The sequence below is a fragment of the Rhipicephalus sanguineus genome, chromosome 3, assembly GCF_013339695.2.
Source record: "Rhipicephalus sanguineus isolate Rsan-2018 chromosome 3, BIME_Rsan_1.4, whole genome shotgun sequence".
Taxonomy (NCBI): Eukaryota; Metazoa; Arthropoda; class Arachnida; order Ixodida; family Ixodidae; genus Rhipicephalus; species Rhipicephalus sanguineus.
Window position 1 is genome coordinate 229,461,083 of NC_051178.1, and position 7,925 is coordinate 229,469,007.

Sequence of the window (7,925 nt, forward strand, 5' to 3'; positions counted from 1 at the left end):
GGAGTTTGCCCTTGCTCGAGCGATCGGGCCCTGTTTTGGTCGCTGATCGTGAGAGCTCGCAGCATAGTCGCGAGGGAACGTTTCTCTCAGCGGCGTGTCCCCGTGAGCCCTTTTGCCCGCGGAGACGTGCTAGCGGCACCCTTTGTGTTGTACTTTCGCCCGTGGCGTGGTTAAGCCTGTTTTGCTTCTCCCGCCGCCTTTGGGAGCGGGCGTTGTACTGCGTTTTGTGGTGTTGCCGCAGGCAATAAAGTGTTGCGGATTTCGAGAGCAGTACTGTGTACTTGCCGCGTTACGCTCGGCGCCTTGTTTGCGCTCGAACGTGCGTGTGCAGCGGCGCGCTAGTCCACGCGAGGCGACGGCAGACGCGGCCCTGTGGCTCGCTAAGTCCGAACCCACGCTAGTGGCCGTACTCCTGTGAGGTACGTGCACACTACACTGGCGCCCAACGCGGTATCAAAAGCTCATTAAGCTTTTGACTGCTCTTAGCGAGTCAGTACGCCTGTGCGTCTCGGGCTCGCCGCAACATGTCTGCTTCGCGGGATTTTTGTCCGTTGACTTTTCTGGCGGACGCCGCGTTGCACGAGAACGAGGCCAGTGCCTCCGTCGAGGGGCACCTTTGTGCACCCATACGTGTCGCAACCCCCTGTGGGGACGACACAAAGCGCCTGCCAGCTCCCTTTGGAGATGGTGCGTCGTTGCGGACTGGGCCCTTTGCCCTACCCGAACGGTGCGCTCAGGCGCCTTCGACTGCTGCAGTACCCTTCGAAATGCGTGGCAGTTCGACGGCACAGCGCTTTCAGTCGGTTCCCTGTGGAATTGATGGGGCGCAGGCTCTGGCCCGTGCCGACTTTTGCCCGCCGTCAGCCGTGCAACCGACAGTTCGACCGCACGCTGAGCAGGCGCCTGTATTGTCGACGGTAGCCGCCCCAAGTGGCAATTATGTTCGACAGCAGGCAAATCCCTCTAGGAGCCTCTTTTGCTCTGGGAATGGCGCGCAGGGCGGTGGTCCTTTTGAAACCGCACCGCTGATCGAGCTGGGAGACTGTTCACCTTCGCTCGACCGCGCCGCTAACGCACCAACGGCTTCCTGTGAAGCAGGTGCGACGCAGACGCTGCTGCAAAACGCCGTCGAGATGATCCAAGCGCTCTCGGGAGCTGTCCAAACGCTTTCGGCCGTTCCAAAGCGCGCCCACCCCGCTGTTATGTTGCCTGTGCCAACATACAGCGGATACGGGGATTTGCTCAGCGCCCGAGACTACCTTGACTCTCTGTCACGTTATCAGAGAGCAATGGGTTTGGACGATCAGGAGGTGCTCGGGCGCGTTGTCCCGGCTGCACTGACTGATACGGCGGCGAGGTGGTATCGGCTTTCCGGTTACCGAGCAGCAACCCTCGAGGAGTTCCGCGCGGCCTTTCTGCGCGAATTCCTACCCGCTGACTACGAGAGTAGGATGCGGCGAGAGCTCGAGCTCCGTACACAAGCTCCTGATGAGTCGCTTCAGGAGTACGTACGCGCGATGGACGACCTTTTCTCTATCGCTGAGCCCAGAGCCTCGAACGAGGAACGCGTCGAACGGGTGATTCGGCAGGCACATCCGACCTTTTCGGCGTACCTGCGCGGCGGTCGCTTCCGCGATTTGGAGGAGCTGGCCGCCGAGGCAAAGCGCATTCAAGGCGACCTTCTCGCCGCGCGTGCCTATCGCCCGCCGCCGCCAGCCAGCGAGGCCCTTGAGCCGCGCTGCGCATGGCGAGGGGCCGTGCCCCAACAGCAGCCCCACGGCGCTGCCTTTGCGGCTGCCAGTGGCTGCGCGTGGGAGTGAGCGCTCGCGCTCTTGATCCCTATACGCACGAAAGGCGGGCAGCCTGTGCTGCACCACCTGAAACCCACACGAAGGGACGCCATTCGACCCAACGCAGTGTGGGTGACGCTCGTCGTAACGTATCCTGTGATAACGTGGCGAGCCGATCACAGCAGCTCGAGGCTGCTCCGTCTCGTGAAAGAGACCGAGATGGAGTGCGCTGTTTTCGCTGCCGTGAAAGAGGGCACATAGCAAGGGAGTGCACCGGATCTAGGCCTCCTGTGAGGCAGGGAAACGGATTTGCGGGTCGTTCGTGAAGGCACGGGCGACCCAACCTTTGCTTATCCCCTCTGCGTACAGGGCAAGCTGTCTTGCTGGTACGCATGCGCCGTTCATTCCGGTCATTATTGCCGGCCGTGAATTTTCGGCGTTGCTGGACACGGGCGCTAGCGCTTCGTTGTTCGGCGAACAGGTATTGTCCCACTTGCAGAAGCATTCGGTGCGCTTGCGGGACTGCCGAACGACATTCACTCTTGCGACAGGCGTGGCCCATTCGGCTGGCGCCGCAAGGTTGACTGTCAGATGGGGAGATCGAATGAGACGCGCGCGTTTTGTTCATCTCCCAGGGCTCAATGTTCCTGTGATTCTCGGTCGGGACTTTCTTTTGAAGACCGGGATCGTTGTGGACATTGCGAATGGCGGCTATCGTGATGGGCCTTTTCCCAACTCAAGCCGTTCATCAGCCCTCCGGCGCTTACTGTTGCCTTTGCCGCAGAAACGTCGGAAACGTGCCACGCGGAGAGTTCGGGGTCATACCCCTGCTCAACGCAGTCTTCCTCTCACAGTCCCCTTTGGGAACGAGAGGGCCGGCACGAACCGTGTCGCGCGCAAACTTCGGGGTCATACTCCGGCAGTACGCGCTCGTCGGCTCGAAACCCCTTTGGATCGACCGACACGACACGAAGAGGCGCCACATCCTTTGATCGCCTGTGCGACTCATTTGGATGATACACAGAAGGCTCGTCTGCGTCACTTTTACGCCAGTACGATGAGCTCTTCACCGATCAACCGGGCTGCACCGATTTTGTCAGCCACGTGATCGAAACTGGCGACGCGCTTCCTTTGAAGTGTAACCCCAGGCCCGTCAGTCTCGCCAAAAGGCAGATTATCGACGGCTTGCTAGACGACATGCTATCGGCAGGCATTATTCGCCGTTCGTCTAGCTCCTGGGCGTCTCCAATTGTGTTGGTGCCTAAGAAAGACGGCAGTCATCGCCTGTGCGTCGACTATCGCCGTCTGAACGGAGTGACTCGTAAGGATGCCTATCCGCTCCCTACGATAAGCTCCATCGTAGGAAACCTGGGCGATGCACGGTACTTTACCACGCTTGACGCCTCGAAAGGTTACCTACAGGTACGGATGGGTGAGCGTGACCAGTGCAAAACTGCTTTCACGTCCCACAGAGGGTTGTTCGAGTTCACTCGTATGCCTTTGGTCTTTGCAATGCTCCTGCGACGTTTCAAAGACTCATGGACCGCGTCCTCGGGGAAGCAAAGTGGTCATACTGCTTGTGCTACCTCGACGACATCGTGATTTATTCACGAACCTTCGAAGAGCACTTGGCCCATGTTGCCGATGTGCTCGAGAGGGGTGCGGGCTGCCGGGATGACGTTAAATCCCGCGAAAGCCCAATTAGCGCAGGACCCGTATTCAGTTACTCGGGTTTACGCTGGGCGAAGGCTCCATTGAGCCGGATCGGGAGAAACTTCGAGCAATCCTCGATTTCCCCGTGCCCAAGGACGTACGTGGCCTTCGCCGCTTTTTGGGAATGGTTAACTTTTACCGTTCCTTCATTCCGTCCTGTGCCCGACTGCAGGCGCCCTTGACCAAGCTCTTGGGTAAGTCTGCTGTTTGGCAATGGGGACCTGAGCAGCAAGAGGCGTTTTGCCGACTGTCTAGCGCCATTGCGGAGACAGCGCAGCTCAGACTCCCCGACCTGACCAGACCGTTCGTTGTCAGACTGATGCGAGCGATCTGGGATTAGGAGCCGTTTCTCCTACAGGAATACGATGGCGTGTTGCAGCCGTTGGCCTTTGCCAGCCGCTCCTTGGTACCCGCGGAGAAAAATTATTCCGTTACCGAAAAGGAGTGCCTCGCCATCGTGTTTGCACTGCGGAAATTTGACGTCTACCTTGATGGGACGAAATTCGTGGTGCAAACGGATCACAGTGCGCTCAGCTGGCTGATGCGGCTCCGTGAGCCTGCGGGCAGGCTGGCGCGCTGGGCTCTCCTGATACAGCACTATAATTTTGCAGTGCAGTATCGAAAGGGGAGCACCAACGTGGTAGCTGACGCGCTATCTCGTGCCCATTGTCTGCCGAGAACCTTGATTCCGGGGCGACAGCCGCTAGCGGTGCCTTTGCACAAGCAAGCGGTGGGGGCGAAACAGCGGCTTCGCCGCCGTTCGGCGAAAGGGGCGAGTCCGCCGCATTCGGACGAACCCTGGCTGCTATCCAGGCAAACAGCGCACCGCGAAGCCGGCCAGCGGGTGAGCTCTCCGAAGGCCACGATGCCGAGAGCAAACCCGTTGCGCCGACGCAAGCGGCGGTTGCTGCGGTCCTGAGTGGGCGCGATACCAGGCTCCCCTTTGGGAGAATAGGAATCGCTTTCAGCAGACAAGAGCTACTGAAGGCTCAGCAAAGTGATCCGTTTTGTCGCGAAATTTGCGACGGTCTCAGGGAGGCGGAGCGCCGTTACGCTGCTTGCCCTGCAGCGGGCGCGGAAGGGGGGCTGGAACCAGCGTGTGTCGCTGAGTCCCCCGCGGATTCATATTTGCTGGACCATGACGGGCTCCTGCTGAAATACGTAGCCACCGATGACGAGTCCATCGATCCGTTTAAGGTGGTTATGCCCAAAAGTCTGAGAGTCGCCCTGTTGCGATCCTCTCACGACGAACCATGGCCGGTCACCTGAGTGGCTCCAAAGTTTTCGCAAAACTGAGCAAGACGGTGACCTGGCCCGGCATGAAGCGTGACGTTTATCGCTATTGCCGTTCCTGCCACGTCTGTCAACGGTGAAGTCTAGGGGTGGCAAGCCACCTGGTCTGATGAAACCGATTGTCAGTGAGCGTCCGTGGCAAGTGGCCACCTGCGATCTAATGGGACCTTTTCCCAGAAGTAAGCAGGGGTTCATTCACCTCATGGTAGTCGTGGATCACTTTTCGAAGTGGGTGGAATTGTTCCCTCTTCGGAAGGTGACAGCGCGAGCGGTGCTCGAGAAGCTGCAGGAAGTGTTTTGCCGGTTCGGCTTTCCGGAAAGGCTCATCACTGACAACGCTTCGTATTTCACCGCTCGGGTGTTTGGTGTCACGTGCCGTTCCCTTGGAATTGATCACTGCACCACTTCGCCCTACCATCCCCAGTCCAATTTGACGGAGCGCGTCAATCGTACGCTCAAACCAATGTTGGCGGCCTTTGCCGAAAGTCAAAGGGACTGGGCAGACCATTTGAGCGAGCTCGCGTTCGCCATTCGAACATCCGAGAGTCGCTCGACTGGTTTCTCGCCGCCTTCTTAAATTTTGGAAGGGAGTTGGCAAATCCGGTGACCAGTGTCATTCAATGCCAGCTCGGGGACGAGGAGACGCAGCCAGACTGTTCGGCTTACGCGTCAAAGCTTCGGGACCGGCTTTGTCGAGCTTCCTCTAAAGCAAGGCAAAGTTTGGCGTCGTCTAGGGCTCAGCAGAAGGCCCAATATGACCGCAAGCATCGCGACCTAGCATTTGAGGTGGGCGATCTTGTCCTGAAGCGCAACCACGCCCTTAGCGACGCGAGTACGGGGTTCTCAGCTCGCTCGCTCCTAAGTGGCTTGGTCCGTACCGAGTGGAGAAAGCTTGGACACCACTCGCGTACTTGCTGAAAAATCCCATTTCGGGAAAACTCAGCCGTGCCCATATCGCAGACCTGAAAGCCTTTGTATCACGGTCTGACGAGCTCGCGCCAGCGCCCTGTGGCACTTCGCGCAAGCAACGGGGCACACCCGGTGCGGCGGACCGCATTCGGACCCCGCATCGGTATAATCTGAGGAAGCGGTCACCTTTGTGATTTCGCGCCGGACGGCGGACTCTGTTTTCCGCAACCGAAGGCCCTCAGTTACTTTCTAGCCTCAGTATGCTAGCTTCCTTACGGCCAGTGCTCGTAAAGAAGTCGGCCCGCCCAGTTTGCTGCTAGTTTTTTCTGTTTTTTTTATTTGAATACTCATGTGTATTTAATACGTTTCTTTCGATTGTGTTTTGCCGCATATTGACTGTCATTTTGTCCTTTTTACTTTTTCCGTGTTTTATTTCTTGTGCCTGCGGAAGTGTTCGTGAATAGTGGTGCTTTGCGGGGGGAGAGGAACGAAGGACGCTTTGCGCCTTCCCACGCGAGCGTGCGCGGTTGGCGACATGACGCCGTGGAAAAATGAGTCGCAGTGGCCTTGAACGGCGAACTTGGGCCGCGCTTGGCGAAAGCGCTGGTATGTGCGGTGACGTGTGTGTGTGCGTGCGTACATGCGTGGTGCATTGGTGCGTGCCTAGAAAGAGTGCGCGTGGTGAATTCACCCCATCTACGTGGACACTCGGGTCAATGACCCGCTGACGCCGGACAGACCAGCGGTGCCCTGCTCTCGGCCGTCGTCGAGAAGCCTGGCTGCCCTCTCCGTCATGGCTCCTGCGCTAGGCCAGCTGACATAGCAGGTATGCCTGCGCTTTGCCGACTCCAGGATGCCTCGCAGCCAGTTCGGGTCGGCCTTATTGATTCCAAAAAAAAGGGCCGGCTGTCCCAGCGAGGTCTCCCGTCATTCCAGCCGAAAATTCGGGACCTTCGCACCACCACCGAAGCGGCGTCCGTCGGACTCTCGCGCCAATCGTCGTCAAGAGCGACGCGCCATCGGTGAGCCAGTTCCCGGTTTGAGGACTTCAAGAAGCCTCCTGCCTCCGCCTCCCCTCCGCGCTGTGGACGCTCTTTCGCGCAAGCATCGCGAACACTTGCCTTAATTTTCTTTACCTTCCTTCCGCAGTGCCATTTTATTGTATTATGTGTTTTCAAGCGTATTGTCTTTGTTATTGATTTTTCTCGCATTATAATGTATTCTTTTTTTAGCAGCAGCTCCAGGGCTGGACTGAGGCTAGTGGTTGCTCATAGCAGTGTTATTTTAACTGCGTGGGTGACCGCCGGCTGCCTTTGCAGACCGGTAAAGGGCAAATTTAGGAGAGGGGGATGTGGGATTGAGCTTGCCCGTCGCCATTGCGCGGGGCTTTTCGCTATTTCTGCCATCCTCATGTCCGATCATGTCGCTCCCCTCCTCCGCCGTCCTACGGCGCTGGGCGAGCGGAGCGTGACGTTAAACCCTCCTCACCCCCGGGCCGGATCGCGACCGGTGGCGCCACGTTCGAGTCTCGCGTGCTCGAGCTCTCGCGAGACGTGCGCCGCGGCGGGGGAGGCAGACTCTCTCTGGACCATGTGGGTAAGCACGCATTTTTCTTTCCCGTCCGTCGGCTCCTTGTTTGGGCTCGCTCGGACGGAGTTCGCCAACGGTCCTTGGCCAGCGGCGAGCGTTACCCTTACGTTGCCTTTCCGAACGCTAGGTGAAGAGCGGTGCGGTGCATTCGCGCGTGGTCTTACTACGCCGAAACCGTATCTATCGAAGCCAACGCGAGCGGAGTTTGCCCTTGCCGAGCGATCGGGCCCTGTTTTGGTCGCTGATCGTGAGAGCACGCAGCATAGTCGCGAGGGAAACGTTCTCTCAGCGGCGTGTCCCGTGAGCCCTTTTGCCCGCGGAGACGTGCTAGCGGCACCCTTTGTGTTGTACTTTCGCCCGTGGCGTGGTTAAGCCTGTTTTGCTTCTCCCGCCGCCTTTGGGAGCGGGCGTTGTACTGCGTTTTGTGGTGTTGCCGCAGGCAATAAAGTGTTGCGGATTTCGAGAGCAGTACTGTGTACTTGCCGCGTACGCTCGGCGCTTGTTTGCGCTCGAACGTACGTGTGCAGCGGCGCGCTAGTTCACGCGAGGCGACGGCAGACGCGGCCCTGTGGCTCGCTAAGTCCGAACCCACGCTAGTGGCCGTACTCCTGTGAGGTACGTGCACACTAC